A 15,806-nucleotide genomic window follows, 5' to 3' on the forward strand; every position below is an offset into this window, starting at 1 on the left:
AAGACTTTTTATTCAATTTTTAAAATATGGTGGTGCTTTTTAGATCTTTGCACCTCTGCTGTCGGTTTTGTTTTTATTCTGTGGCCGTTTTAATCAGTTTTAGATTTTAGATTGTTTTATTATATTAGAGAGCAATCCTATGGATGCTAGTCATTGGCTAGACGGCCATAGGATATGTGGTTTTCCAGGAACCGACCTCAGGGCCCGCGCTCCGAGGTCGGTTCCCAGAGAACGAACCTTCCTTCCGCGCTGCCTTGCAGGCAGCACAGAATAGCCCCTTGCTTCACGCTCAGAAGAGGAGCGCGGACTGGTGAAAACGGGGCGTTCCGGGGCGGGGAGGGCAGAAATGCCGGTACAACACATCCTGTGTATCATCTGGCAGCCTCCTCCCCTGCTCCGCCTTCCTGCGGCTAGACAGCTGAAATCGGCCTTCTAGCCGCAAATGCAGGGCAGGAGAAGTGCAGAGGGAACGATCCCCTCCATGCTTCTCCTGCCCTGCATTGGATAGACAGTCGCCTCCGCGTTTGGAGGCAGCTGCCTATCCCCATAGGATTGTGTCCTTAATGTATTCTGTGATTTAACCACAGATTGGGAATATGGCCCTCCAGATGTTGTTGGCTTTCAACTCCCATTAGCCTTAGCCAGCATAGCAAATGGAGAGGGATGATGGGAGGTGCAATCTAGCCACAGCTGGAGGGCCACAAATTCCCTATCCCTAGTTTTAACCTCTATTTTGTGAACTGCCTAGAGCTTTTAAATCCATTTATTACACTTCTGTACTTCTCAATAGCTCTCTGGGCAGCTTACAAAGATTTAAAACCTTAAACATACAATATTGCACATAATATAAAAACCATTTAATACAAACATATAAGCAGACAAGTGACACATACCCCTTAACGGTTTTAACAATCAACAAGAAATCCCAGGACCCGATTAAAAACCTTATCATATACTGCCAAATGCCTGAGAGTAGAGAAAGGTCTTAACTGGGAGCCAAAAACATAATGGTGTTGGGTGGTATAAAAATACAATACGGAAATGTGTAGTATAAATGGCGTGAGACAAGATTATCATCATTAGTTTATTATTATTATTACATTTATATCCTGCTGTTTTCCTACTGCAAGGAACCCAAGGAGGTTCATAAGGTTGATGAGTCTTTGGATCTCAGATCTAATCTGTTTAAAACCATAAAGGTCAAAGCTGGAACCTTAAATTCAGCCAGGGAATAGATTGGCATTCAGTAAAGCTTACTTTAAAATTGGTATAATATGGTCTCAGTTGCTGGCTCCAGGTAAAAATCATGCCATTTTATACTGGACCAATTTGAAACTGCTTTGTTGTCATTGCGGGCCGTTATATGCATGCCCCCTTGCAGTAGTCCAATCTAGAGTTTACCAAGGATGGGATCTGAGTGTCGACTTCAAAGTTAATCTAGCAGGCTCCCCAGAGAGGAAGCGAAAGAGAGAGCAAAAATCTGCGGTTGTGCCATTTGACATTCTTAGAACTGTGTGCATAGGCATGTGAAAAAACACCTGCTAGTGGTTAGTTCTGTGCAAAGTGAGGGACAGTTCACAAAACTACATTTTAGGTGTTATGGCTGAATAAATTAGAATATCTTTATTATTGGGAGGTAATAAACATCTGAATATCTTCTCATGTATTATCAGGACTGTGCTCTTACTGTACAAGCACAGAAAATGGTCCTAAGTTCAAAACTCGGCATCCTTGAAATCTCTGTATAATATAATTTCTCTCTAAACCAATCTTTTTTTTTTTTAAAAAAAGCAAGTTTCTAGCTCTCAAGACTGTCAAGCTAGGTTTAAAGGCATGTGGGTAATGCCTGGCGAAAATCCAGAAGTTCTGGGGGTGGGAGGGAGAAATTGACGAGCATGATCAGAAGGCTTCAGGGCCCTGGGAAGCATCCCCCCTTATGACTAACAGAAGCAGAACAAATTTAGAAAAATTTAAGTAGATTTGTGGAGGTAGATTTGTGGAGGTAGATTTGTGGAGGTTTTAAGATTGTGGAGGTTTTTGCAGAGGATTGTGGAGGATTTGTGGTGGTTTTAAGATGGTGGTTTTAAGATTGTGGATTGAGTAGATTTGTGGAGGTTTTAAGATTGATCTCTTATTTGTACAGAATTTGGATGTTCTGCTAGTGTTCTGTAGCCACAGCTGGCAATAAAATTATGTTCCCCTTGCTGCCTTATTTAACCTACTATACTTCCCTGGATTGGGGTCTTTGGAGGAAGATCCATCTAGGCTTGAAAAATGCCTTCCATAGGCAGCAGAATGTGTGTGTGATATATTATTTCCATGTTCAACCCCACTGCTCTTCCTTGTACAGCCTCTTGCTACTTGAGAAGTCATCATTTTTATTTTTATGGTCTCTGAGGTTTGTTTGTAGCCAAAAGAACAATCTAGTCTGTGTCCAGGCTCCTGATCTGCTAAGCCACCTCCTCTTTGCTGATGTATTTTTAACCTTTCACTGGGCTAAGCTGCCGTGAAACTATAGTTGTCGCTGGGTGCTATGGGAAGGCAGCTTGAGAACTGCCTTGGGATTTCTGGATCGGTTGCTTCTAATCTCGGGATCCTGAAATGCCTGGTCTCACGAAGTGGTGTATCGTAGAGCTGTGAGTCCAGCAATCGGTGCTTTCCAGTTAACATTTAACATGCCTCAGAAGTGGTTTGGGATTGCTCTTCACTTTGAGAGAATGTTGCTCCGTGCTCCTGGATTGTCATCTCGCCCTCTATTTGGCAAATTCCCGTTTTGTGAAACTTGTGTTGAGTGCACCCTGGATTGGAGTAATCCAGGAACAGTTGGCCCAGGGAGTGGTGTTAAGGTAGCTGATGTCACTCCATCTCTAAAAGCTAAGCTGGTCCGGGCATGGTACATGGATGGGATGTGCTCCAAGCTCTCTGAAGGAAAGGACAGCTAGAAATGTAGCTGGGACTTCCACATACGAAGGAGGACGGGGCTTCTGTACCCCCTTGGATAAAAGAAGAAATGTTGGCAAGTGCAGCTTTTCAGGTGGGAGTGAGAGAACTTGTGCTTACGGAAGTTCCCTCTGATATGCAACGATATTGTGATGAAATGTAATAAATGAAATAGAGATTAAAGGTACAAGGGCCTGTTGTCCTTTGTGTTGGGGTGATCTAAATGTAGTAACCACAGAGTCTGTGGCTTCCTCAGGCCTGTGGGCCCTGTTGCTGAATGCCAGGTGGGACATAATAAAATCTCCCTCATCCATTATTTGATCGTGGCTGAGGAGGCTGACCTGGTATGCATAACTGAGGCTTGGGTGGGTGAGCTGAGAAGGAGGGGGGGGGGGTTCCTCTCCCAGCTGTGTCCTTCTTGCTTCTCTGCTCAGCACCAGTGTAGGCTTGATGGTGAGGAAGGGGGCATTGCTGATAGTTGTGGGAAATCTTGATTATTCATGCTGAGGCCACTGTGTCTGAGGAGCTCATGGCCTCCATGACAGCCACGTCCCAACATGTCATTGGCCCAACACACATGCCAGACCTGGCAGAGTCTAGACGTGATAGAAGTGAATAACACCATGCATGGTGTGGAGAAAGTGGGCAGGGAGAAGCTCTTCTCTCCCTCTCATAATACTAGAACCGGGGTCATCCGATAACGCTGAGCAGTGGGAGATTCAGGACAGAGAAAAGGAACTCCTTCACACAGCGCGTAATTCAACGATGGAATTCGCTGCCCCAAGATGTAGCGATGGCCACCAACTGGGATGGCTTTCAAAGGAGACTAAACAAATTCTTGGAGGGAGGCTATCAGTCGGTACTAGTCCTGATGGCTGTATGTTACCTCCGGGATCGGTGGCAGCACGACTATGTGCACCACTTGCCGGGGAACACGAGTGAGGGGTGTGTGTGTGTGTGTGTGTGTGTGTGCGTGTGCTGTTGCACTCATGTCCTGTTCCTGGGCTTCACACTTAGCCAACCAGCTGCCTGTGGGAACAGAATGCTGGACTAGACGGACCCTTGGCCTGATCCAGCACAGCTCTTCGTATGTATCAGTGATACATTGCTTTTATTGAATGCTGCTTTGGTTACAATCAAGAGACTGACGTGCAGTTGATACCCTTTCCTGAACCTTTGAAGGAAAACACTCAGATGTGGTTTCCCCACACCTGTCTTCTGAAGAGGGACAGTCTGAAGAGGTACCATCATCCACCTTTTTCATAACACGAAGATCAGCAACTGATTTTCTTTTTGAGAATGCAGTAAGAGGTAAGGTGTGGAAGGCTATGGCTCCACTCCCCATCTCCACACGGCCTGCTGGCAAGTCCTGTTTCCACAGACTCCGCTTTATCTGCATACCCTGTTTGTCTCTGGATTAACAATTTAGGGGCCAGGTGCTATCTCCCAAGGGCCTGGATGTGGGTCAAGGGCTCAGTCTACATTAAGGATCCACATCCAGGTCCGAATTGAACTTGGAACCTAGAACTCAGAAGGGCACCACTGCACCCCGTTCGGGTTTTCAGGGTGTGGCCCTTAAAGTTATTCCCTTGGGCAGCCATATGTCTTGGCAGGATTTGTTTTTCTTAACCAAGGCAAGGATGTGTGTTCTGTGAACAATGAGTTGTTCATAGCTGGTAGTACCTAACAAGCCAGTGGCTATTTTGCTGGCTGGGAGAGGAACTATGTGACTGCTTCAGCTGCAGTGTGAGGAGGTGAAGGAGAAGAGAACCAGCTTTCTGAGTACTTAAAAAAGAGAAGAAACGCCACACACACAAATACCGAAGAGAACAATGGCTGTGCTCCGTGGAGACAATGATCATTCCGAAAGATCGCAAGACGGGGAGTTGCAAATAGCTGAAGTAAATCGTCACACAGCTTCTGGAACTGCCCCCAAGCCATCTTGGAAAGTAAGCAAACCCCCTTTCCCCCCCTGGTGCTAGTTTACTTGTGCGGTGACAGCACTGTCTTCTTTTCGGGGTTTGGTGTCTTAATCGGCTGTGCTGCTTGCTGTGTACTTTGGGGAGCTTCCGTAAGTTGAAAAGGCAGAAATTACACCAGAACACGGGAAAGCTGCCTTGATCCGTGCAACGACCGGGACGGTGCTAAAGGTTGCCCCTTCTCCACTGCAGCCCTTTTCTACGTGGGTTGCCCCTTCTCCACTGTAATGCCGGAACAGGGCTACAGCTCCTGACACCAGCGCTGTCTGTCACCCAGTGAAACCTGGCAGAAATTCGTATCCTTCACTTGTAAGCTAATGTGGTCTCCCTTTCCCCCCTTCCGCCCTCGAAAAACATGTTATATAGAGCAACATTGCTGAAGTATGCAGAAACCCTCACTTTGTTACTAATGGACAGCTTCCTGGTATCCGTTTTGAGTTTTGGCCCTTAAGTACATCTCGGCGCATTCGTTGGCAAAAAAAACACACCAAACACCTTAAGAGGAAGGAGCCATCTTCAGGGCTGGGACCGTGCATGGAATCTCTACGGAAATGTTGCTATCGCTAATTCTCCACAGAAGGCTGCCAGATCCCATTTAATGCTGTGACAACAACTGATCCTAATCCCACCCTGGGCCTTGATTACAGCTGGGCAGGCCAGCTTGCCTCTTGTTTGCATTATCTCGCTTGTTTTCCTCAGATCTAGGTATGGCTAATTCCCGCTTCACTTCATTTGCTTGCTTTCCAGTGCCCTCGCACACTGCCTTGTTCCTCACCCACCCACCGCTTTGCAGGACCCTTTGGGGCTTGTGACCTCCTCAAAGAGGTCAGGGGCTGGCAGAACAGTCAGCGGTTCCAAAGGTTGGGGGGGGGTGGCCTGTCCTGAGAGAGAGTGTGCTAACAACAAATATTCCTGTGTGTATGTGTGCAAATGCATCTTGTCTCCAGCCCAGTGGTTCTCGGAAACGGCTTTTTGTTTTTGCAAACTGCTTGGAAATTGCTGGGGCGGTGGGGGAGCTTAGCAAAGCCACTTAATCATTTTTTCTCCCTCTACAAATCAAAGCATACGCACAACTCATCTTTTATTACCCAGAGTCTTGCCTTTCGAATGCGATGGATGTGCATGTCTTTGTGAGCAAAGTCCTGTGAAGTCAGATGAAATGTTTGCCACCACTAGCCTCAGGTCAGATTCAGCCTTCATCCTCATTCTGTATTTGGTGGTGCAGTGGTCGTCGACCTTCTTGCGCATGGATGCGCATGTCTTTGTGACATGCACAAAGGTCAGGTCAGGTTTGTGAGCAAACCTCAGGTCAGGTTCAGCCTTCATCCTCATTCCATATTTGGTGGTGCAGTGGTCGTTGACCTTTTTGCACATGGATGGGCATGTCTTTGTGAGCAAAGGTCAGGTCAGGTTTGTGAGCAAACCTCAGGTCAGGTTCAGCCTTCATCCTCATTCCACATTTGGTGGTACAGTGGTTCTGGACCTTTTTGTGGACCCCCAGTGGTCCACAAACCACAGTTGGAGAACTTCTGCTGCAGTGCACATGCTTTCTACACCCATGCTCATGAGCATTAAGACACCATGTAGTGCACAGCTTGCCACTTCGCACGCTGTTGCTAATGAGGTTCACTTTGAACTGTTCATAATATGTTATAGGAGAGCTGAGTTTTTAACCAAAATGAACACACGCTATCTTTGCTTTTGCATCAACAAAGGGCAGCCTGTTGAGGAGCAAATGGATGCAGTGTACAAAGACGTGGAGGAGAACCTCTGGCAGTGTGTTTTGGTGTGAAAATAGGCAGTCTTGCAAGTGTCTCTGTTTTCTCCTGGAGAAACGTTAAGAGGGCATATAAGAAGTCACTTTTATGTCAATGAGATTATGGCTGAATCCAGTACAGCCTTACTTGGGAATAAGTCTCATGTGGCATCAATGGGGCCACATCAGACCCACTGTGGTTAGGATTGGGCTGCAAATTGGCAAAATGAAGATGCATACCTTGCATAGACATCACCAGAGGACCCACATCCAGGCTCTGTAGCTGCCAAATTTTTAGTAGAAACTAGCCAGCTTCTGGTTTTCTTTCCCTCCCCAGTCCCACATGATATTATAAAACGTGAGGTCTTAAGAGCTCAGATTTTCTGAATTCCCGGCTCCTAGATTCTGAGTCCATGATCTGTCAGCTTTCCCCAGCCTGGTGCCCTCCCGATGTGTTGGATTCCCAGCCAGCATGGCCAGTGGCAGTCCCAGCACATCTGGAGGGCACCAGGTTGGGGAAGGCTGGTCTTTGTTCATGGCTGTGCAGCTATGCAGAACTGCTGGCTTCTAAGAATCGTCATCTCCCTCTTCTCTGGTCAAAGCCCACCAGTTTCCTACTCCTCTAGTGTTGCCTTTAGAAAACAGGGACGGCTGTGCCATTAGTGCTGCGGCGAAGGTGGCAGTCCCTACCACCCTGTCAGCTGCTGCCCCTCTTTGCACCTGTTCTCTCATAGCATCTGCTGGTTGCCACTCTTTTTAGCTGCCCCTGCTCCTGTGTCTTTGGGAATAGCATCACGTGCAGACATTAGCAGATGCTAATCTCAGTGCAGTGGTATTCCCCGTAGTAACCTATGGCTGCGAGAGCTGGACCCTGAGGAAGGCTGAGCGAACGAAGATGGATGCTGTTGAACTGTGGTGCTGGAGGAAAATTCTGAGAGTGCCTTGGACTGCAAGAAGATCAAACCAGCCCATACTCCAGGAAATAAAGCCAGACTGCTCACTTGAGGGAATGACCTTAAAGGCAAAACTGAAGTACTTTGTGGCCTTAAAGGCCACATCATGAGAAGACAGGATACCCTGGAGAAGATGCTGATGCTAGGGAGAGTGGAAGGCAAAAGGAAGAGAGGCCGGCCAAGGGCAAGATGGATGGATGATATTCTGGAGGTGACGGACTCGACCTTGGGGGAGCTGGGGGTGGCGACGGCCGACAGGAAGCTCTGGCGTGGGCTGGTCCATGAAGTCACGAAGAGTCGGAAGCGACTGACTGAATAAACAAAATCTCAGTGCTGTGAAAAGCTTCGTCAGTGCACTCTTGCAGGTCAGGCTGTTGCTGAAAGGCACATGGCCAGTCCTTTCCTTTTTCCTTTCCTTTTCTGGTCATTTGGCATACCAAGTCTTAATTACGATGCTTCTGCATTTTCCATGTCATGAAACGCAGCAGCCAGGAACTGGGTGACCGTGGCCACTGTGAACAATAATGTGAAATGCAGCAACAATAGCAAGGGGGAGGGACAGGGACAGACGATTAGTGGGCCCGTTGGAGAAGCTTGCCAGCTGTAAGTGGTCACAAGTCAATAGCATACTCTGATTAGTTTTCAGGGTCTTTGTGTTTTGTTTTTTAAAAAATGGAATTATAGAGCTAGAATCATAGAGCTTGAAGATCATCTTGTCCAGTACTCCCCAACCTGGAGCTCTCTAAGTGTGCGGAAGTCCTGCTTCCATCAGCCCTGGAGTACCGTCAGTTGTAGTCCAAAGAATCTGGAGGGCACCAGGTAGGGGAAGGTTGAGTTAGTCTAACCCCCCCTGCTCCTGTTATCCTCAGGCAGCAAGCCAAGGCTGGGGATAATGGAAAGCTTTCCCTAACCCAGTGCCCATCTATTTGAAGGAGCACCGGGTCAAGGAAAGCTGGACTTCACCTTTGTACTTGTCTGCAAATGAAGGGAGGCTCAAATCCTCAAAAGCCCCACTGCATCAGGCTGTTCACCAGTTAAACAAATATGAAAGACGCTCTAAAAGTTGACTTGTTTCTGTTCTGCTGACATAATAAAAATAAGTAACATGTTTTATTGCTGAAGTTATTTGACTCAAGGATCTCCAGGAAGTGGTGGTTTTTATGTTAACAGGATGTGTTTTTAACAAAGAACTGGCGTACATACGTGTGTGTGTGTGTGTGTGTGTGTATATATTGTTGTTGTTGCTCAGTCGTTAAGTGGTGTTCGGCTCTTTGTGACCCCATGGACCATAGCACGCCAGGCCTTCCTGTCCTGCGCTCTCTCCCGGAGTGTGCTCAAGTTCATATTCATTGCATCGGTGATGCTATCTAGCCATCGCATCCTCTGCCGTCCCCTTCTCCTTTTGCCTTCAATCTTTCACAGCATCAGGGTCTTCTCCAGGGAGTTTTCTCTTCGCATTAGGTGGCCAAAATATTGGAGCTTCAGCTTCAGTATCTGTCTTCCAATGAGCAGTCAGGGTTGATTTCCTTTAGGAGTGACTGATCTGACCTCCTTGCAGTCCAGGGGACTCGTAAGAGTCTTCTCCAGCACCACAGTTCGAAGGCATCAATTCTTCGGCGCTCAGCCTTCCTTATAGTCCAGCTCTCACAGCCATACTTTGCTACTGGGAAAACCATAACTTTGATTATACGGATCTTTGTCGGCAAGGTGATGTCTCTGCTTCTTACTATGCTGTCTAGGTTTGCCATAGCTTTCCTCCCAAGGAGCAAGCGTCTTTTAATTTCATGGCTACAGTCACTGTCTGCGGTGATCTTGGAGCCCAAGAAAATAAAATCTGTCACTGCTTCCATTTCTTCCCCTTCTATACGCCAGGAAGTGATGGGGCCAGATGCCATGATCTTCGTTTTTTTAATGTTGAGTTTCAAACCAGCTTTTGCACACTCCACTTCCACCCTCAACAAGAGGCTCTTGAGATCCTCTTCACTTTCTGCCATTAGGGTGGTGTCGTCTGCGTATCTGAGGTTGTTGATAATTCTCCCGGCAGTCTCAATTCTGACCTGTGATTCATCCAACCCGGCGTTTCTCATGATGTACTCTGCATATAAATTAAATAAGCAAGTTGACAATATACAGCCTTGTCGTACTCCTTCCCAATTTTGAACCAATTTGTTGTTCCATGTCCGGTTCTTACTGTCGCTTCTTGTCCCTCGTACAGGTTTCTCAGGAGACAGGTAAGGTGGTCTGGTACTCCCATCCCTTTCAGAATTTGCCACAGTTTGTTGTGATCCACACAATCAAAGGCTTTAGCATAGTCAATGAAGCAGAAATAGTTGTTTTTCTGGAATTCTCTTGCTTTCTCCATGATCCAGCGAATGTTGGCGATTTCATCTCTAGTTCCCCTGCCTCTTCGAAACCCAGCTTGTACTTCTGGTAGTTCTTGGTTCACATACTGCTGAAGCCTAGCTTGTAGGATTTTGAGCATCACCTTGCTGGCATGTGAAATGAGCGCAATTGTACGGTAGTTTGAACACTCTTTGGCATTGCCCTTCTTTGGAACTGGAATGTAAACTGACCTTTTCCAGTCTTGTGGCCACTGTTGAGTGTTCCAAATGTGTTGGCATATTGAGTGCAGCACTTTAACAGCATCATCTTTTAGGATTTTAAATAGCTCAGCTGGAATACTGTCATCTCTGCTAGCTTTGTTGTTAGTAATGCTTCCTAAGGCCCACTTGACTTCACTCTCTAGGATGTCAGGCTCAAGTTCAGTGACCGCACTATCATGGCTATCAGGGGACATTAAGATCTTTCCTGTATAGTTCTTCTGTGTATTCTTGCCACCTCTTCTTAATCTCATCTGCTTCTGTTAGGTCCCTGCCTTCTTTGTCCTTTATCATGCCCGTCTTTGCACAAAACGTTCCCTTGAGATCTCCGATTTTCTTGAAAAGATCTCTAGTCTTTCCCATTCTATTGTTTTCCTCGATTTCTTTGCATTGTTCATTTAAGAAGGACTTCTTGTCTCTCCATGCTATTCTCTGGAACTCTGTATTCAGTTGGGTGTATCTTCCCCTTTCTCCCTTGCTTTTCACTTCCCTTCTTTCGTCAGCAACTTGTAAAGCCTCATCAGACAGCCACTTGGCTTTCTTGCATTTCTTTTTCTTTGGGATGGATTGAGTTGCTGCCTCCTGAACAATGTTACGGACCTCCGTCCATAGTTCCTCAGGCGTTCTGTCTATCAGGTCTAATCCCTTAAATCTATTCCTCACCTTCACTGTATATTCATAAGGGATATGATTTAGGTCATACCTGAGTGGTTTAGTGGTTTTCCCTACGTTCTTCAATTTCAGCCGAAATTTTGCAAGAAGCAGCTCATGATCTGAGCCACAGTCAGCTCCAGGTCTTGTTTTTACTGACTGTATGGAGCTTCTCCATCTTTGGCTGCAAACTACATAATCAATCTGATTTCGATATTGACCATTTGGTGATGTCCATGTGTAGAGTCGCCTCTTGTGCTGTTGGAAAAGAGTGTTTGCTATGATCAGCGTGTTCTCTTGGCAAAACTCTATTAGCCTTTGTCCTGCATCATTTTGTACACCAAGGCCATGCTTGCCTGTTATCCCGGTGATTTCTTGACTTCCTACTTTAGCATTCCAATCCCCTATGATGAAATCTTGTTTTGGTGTTAGTTCTAGAAGGTGTTGTAGGTCTTCATAGAACCGATCAACCTCAGCTTCTTCGGCCTCAGTGGTTGGGACATAGACTTGAATTACTGTGATGTTGAATGGTTTGCCTTGGATTCGTACTGAGATCATTCTATTGTTTTTGAGATTGTACCCCAGTACTGCTTTTCCCACCCTTTTGTTGACTATGAGTGCTACTCCATTTCTTCTAAGGGATTCTTGCCCACAGTAGTAGATATAGTGGTCACCTGAATTAAATTCGCCCATGTTTGTCCATTTTAGTTTGCTGATTCCCAAGATGTCGATGTTCAATCTTGCCATCTCATGTTTGACCACCTCCAGCTTACCTTGATTCATTGACCTTACATTCCAGGTTCCTATACAGTATTGTTCTTTACAGCATCGGACTTTCTTTTCACCACCAGACACATCCACAGCTGAGTGTCCTTTCGGCTTTGGCCCAGCCGCTTCACTCTTTCTGGCACTACTTGGAAATTCCCTCTGCTCTTCCCCAGTAGTATATTGGACACCTTCCGACCTGAGGGGCTCATCTTCCAGCGTCATATCTTTTAGTCTTGTGATATGTTCCATGGGGTTTTCTTGGCAAGAATACTGGAGTGGGTTGCCATTTCCTTCTCCAGTGGACCACATTTTGTCAGAACTCTTCACCATGACCTGTCTGTCTTGGGTGGCCCTGCACGGCATAGCTTATGGCTTCACTGAGTTATGCAAGCCCCTTCGCCACAACAAGGCAGTGATCCATGAAGGGTGTGTGTGTGTGTGTGTGTGTGTGTATATATATATTAGAATCATTGAATAGTAGGGTTGGAAGGGGCCTACAAGACCATCGAGTCCAACTCCCTGCTCAATGCAGGAATCCAAGTCAGAGCATCCCTGACAGATGGCTGTCCAGCTTCACCTTGAAGGCCTCCAGCATGGGAGAGCCCACTACCTCCCTAGGGAATTGGTTCCATTGTCAGAAAGTTTTTCCTGATGTTCAGCCAGAATCTGGCTTCCTGTAACTTGAGCCCATTATTCCGTGTCCTGCACTCTGGGATGATCAGGAAGAGATCCTGGCCTTCCTCCCTGTGATAATCTTTCAAGTACTTGAAGAGTGCTATCATATCTCCCCTCAGTCTTCTCTTCTGAAGGCTCAACATGCCCAGTTCTTTCAGTCTCTCCTCATAGGGCTTTGTTTCCAGTCCCCTGATCATCTTCATTGCCCTCTTCTGAACCCTTTCCAGCTTGTCTGCATTCTTCTTAAAGTGCGGTGCCCAGAACTGGACACAGTACTCCAGATGAGGCCTAACCAGTGCTGAGTAGAGGGGAACTAGTACTTCACATGATTTGGAAGTGATACTTCTATTAATGGAGCCCAAAAGATCATTTGCCTTTTTTGTAGCCACATCACATTGTTGGCTCATATTCAGCTTGTGATCGACAACAATTCCAAGATCCTTCTCGCTTGGAGTGTTGTTGAGCCAAGTATTGCCCATCTTGTAACTGTGGATTTGGTTTCTTTTTCCTAGGTGCAGAACTTGGCATTTATCCCTATGAAATGTCATTCTGTTGTTTCCTGCCCAGCCCTCCAGCCTACCAAGTTCACTTTGAATTTTGTTTCTGTCTTCCAAGATATTGGCTATCCCGCCCAATTCTGTGTCATCTGCAAATTTGATCAGCATTCCCTGCACCTCCTTATCCAAGTCATTAATGAAAATGTTGAAGAGCACTGGGCCCAGGACTGAGCCCTGCGGTACCCCACTCGTTACCTCTCCCCAGTTTGAGAAGATCCCATTGACTGGCACTCTTTGAGTCCGATCCTGTAGCCAACTTTGGATCCACCTGATCGTTGTTTCATCTAGCCCACTCTGAGCTAGTTTGCTAATCGGGATATCATGGGGCGCTTTGTCAAAAGCTTTGCTGAAGTTGAGATATATTATGTCCACAGCATTCCCACAGTCCATAAGGGAAGTTACCTGATCAAAAAATGAGATCAGATTAGTCTGGCAGGATTTGTTCTTGACAAATCCATGTTGGCTTTGAGTAATCACTGCATTGTTTTCAAGGTGCTTCCAGATGGATTGCTTTAGAATCTACTCCAGAATTTTCCCAGGGATCAATGTCAGACTGACTGGTCTGTAGTTCCCAGGTTCCTCCTTTTTCCCCTTTTTGAAGATAGGGACAACATTAGCCCTCCTCCAGTCATCTGGCACTTCCCCGTCCTCCATGATTTCTCAAAGAGAATAGAAAGCGGTTCTGAGAGTTCTTCTGCCAGTTCCTTTACTACTCGATGGTGCAGTTCATCTGGCCCTGGAGATTTGAACTCATTCAAAGTAATTAGGTGTTCCTTGACCATATGCCTATCGATCTCAAGCTGCAATCCTGCCCCTTCAGCCTGTGCTTCGCCTTTGCCAGGAGGGTTATAGACTCTCTTTCGGGAGAAGACTGAGCGAAAGTAGGAATTGAGCACCTCTGCCTTTTCCTTGTCATCTGTTATCATTTTGCCATCCTTATTTAATAGTTGAACCACCATATCTTTCCTCTGTCATTTACTATGCACATATCTGAAGAAAGCCTTTTTGTTGCTTTTAGCATCCCTTGCTAACCTCAGCTTGTTCTCAGCTTCAGCCTTCCTGACAGCATCCCTGCAATTCTGTGCTACCTGCCTGTACTCTTCCTTTGTTACTTGGCCTTCCTTCCACTTCCTGTATGTGTCCTTTTTTGTTTTCAGGTCATCTCTAAGCTTTTTGTGAAGCCATATGGTCCCAGAATCCAGATCTCTCATGCCGGCACCACCTTCATAGCCAGTCATTCACCCAGAATATTTTTCTTTCCCTTTCTTTCCCTCTTCTAACTACTGGATGGATGGATGAGAAAACTATCTGGGCCCCAAATTCTTGAGTTTCCTTTCCACAGCTTCAAAGTCTGTCGTGATTTCTTTGTAGCTCCGCTTGGCGGTATCATTTGTTCCCACATGGATGAGAAGAAAGGGATACCTGTCAGTGGGCTTTATGAGTGTAGGCATCTCTTCAGTCATGTCTCTAATCCGTCCTGGGAGACAGCATACCTGGTGAGTCCAGGAGTCTTCACAACATATTTGGGTTTCGATCCCATGCAGCAAGGACTCTCCCACTACTACTCCTCTTCTCTTCTTGTTGTTGTAGGCCTTGGTTTCATTGCCTCTGCTTGACTGACCTTCAGTCTCTTGCTCGCTCTCATGCGGGGTCCTCTGTAATTCTTCCTCTGCAGGCTGTCCTCCAGTCTCATCCTCAACTACCTGGAAACGGTTCCATAGTTCCAGTGCTTCCACTGGTGTAGAGTGGCTTCTCGTTCTTCTACTCCTGTCACCCTTTTCCAAGGAGTATCCTCCACTTCATTTTTCCTCACCTCAGCATTTTCCTCTTCTGCCTTAGTTTGCTGTTGCTCTTCTAGCTTCTGTTCTTCACTTTGCTGCTGTAGTTCCACCATTCTGTTCAAGAACTCTTCGTGTTCTCTTAATCCCTGGGGGGTCGACACTCGCTGCTCCAGTCCTCTTACTTTTTCTTCCGACAGCGTAATCAGCTTGCACTTGTTGCACGTGTAGGCCATTTTGATCTCAGGCAAGAAAACAAACATTGCACAGACCTTGCAGGTCATCGCCACTGGAGAGACTTTTCCTTCCATAGTCTCTATTCTGTTTATGTTTCTAGCTTTCTGATTGTACTGGAATAGCCTGTGCTTTTTCCTCTATTCACTGGAGGTTAAAAGCACAGTCCTACTGTTATGGAAGTGAGTGTTACAAGAAAAAGATATTTTTAAAAAAAAGAAAAGAAAGAAAAGAAATGTTAGGGGCCTCCCCCTTGACCTCCTCTGCTGAACTGCTGTCCCTGTTCACTTGCTCTGATCACTCGCTGTCTGTGAGCTTGCTTCCTTGTATAGCCTCTAGACCAGCTGGAGCAGCTTCCTCTGCTCTGCTCAGCTAGGAGACAGGAAACAGACTGAAACTTCCTGCCCACACAGCTGCTGGGTGTCCTCAGACTGCGCCCCTTCAATTCAATTGGAGCTCTCAGGAGCACGTGGTGAGCACATGGCAACTCAGAATGGAAAGTCCCTGGGCTTACTCCAGCCCTCTCACCGCTTTGCCTTTGTCTCCTCTTCCACTGCGACTCCCCTGGCAGACTCCTGTTTGCTCTCCCCGATCACTCGCTCTGATTGCTCACTCTTTGGGAGCTTGCTTGCTTCTGTAGTCCCTAGACCAGCTGGAGCAGTTTCCTCTGCTCTGCTCAGCTAGGAGATGGGAAATAGGTGTGTGTGTGTGTGTGTGTGTGTGTGTGTGTATCACACATATAACACACACACACTGATGACTGGCAGCTGAAGCTCTGAACTGCCTTTACTGTGGGGAAAAATTGCATCTGACGTGACATCAGGTGATACTGATGTTAAAGTCGTCAAGTGGTGATTCTGTAGGCATGAGCCAGTCCCCAGTTGTCTTTATTCTATAAAACCACTTTTGTTGCAT

General features: G+C 46.5%; 1 protein-coding gene across 21 annotated transcripts in view; it reads left to right on the forward strand.

Annotated features, from left to right (window-relative positions):
* The window catches only part of TMEM243 (transmembrane protein 243), a 47,329-nt gene that overhangs the window by 26,503 nt on the left and 5,020 nt on the right, over positions 1-15,806 (forward strand). The gene's annotated exons all lie outside the window — the stretch shown is intronic.

This window comes from Heloderma suspectum, chromosome 7, assembly GCF_057233095.1.
Source record: "Heloderma suspectum isolate Gila_16-S chromosome 7, 16-S_ref, whole genome shotgun sequence".
In the NCBI taxonomy this organism is placed as follows: Eukaryota; Metazoa; Chordata; class Lepidosauria; order Squamata; family Helodermatidae; genus Heloderma; species Heloderma suspectum.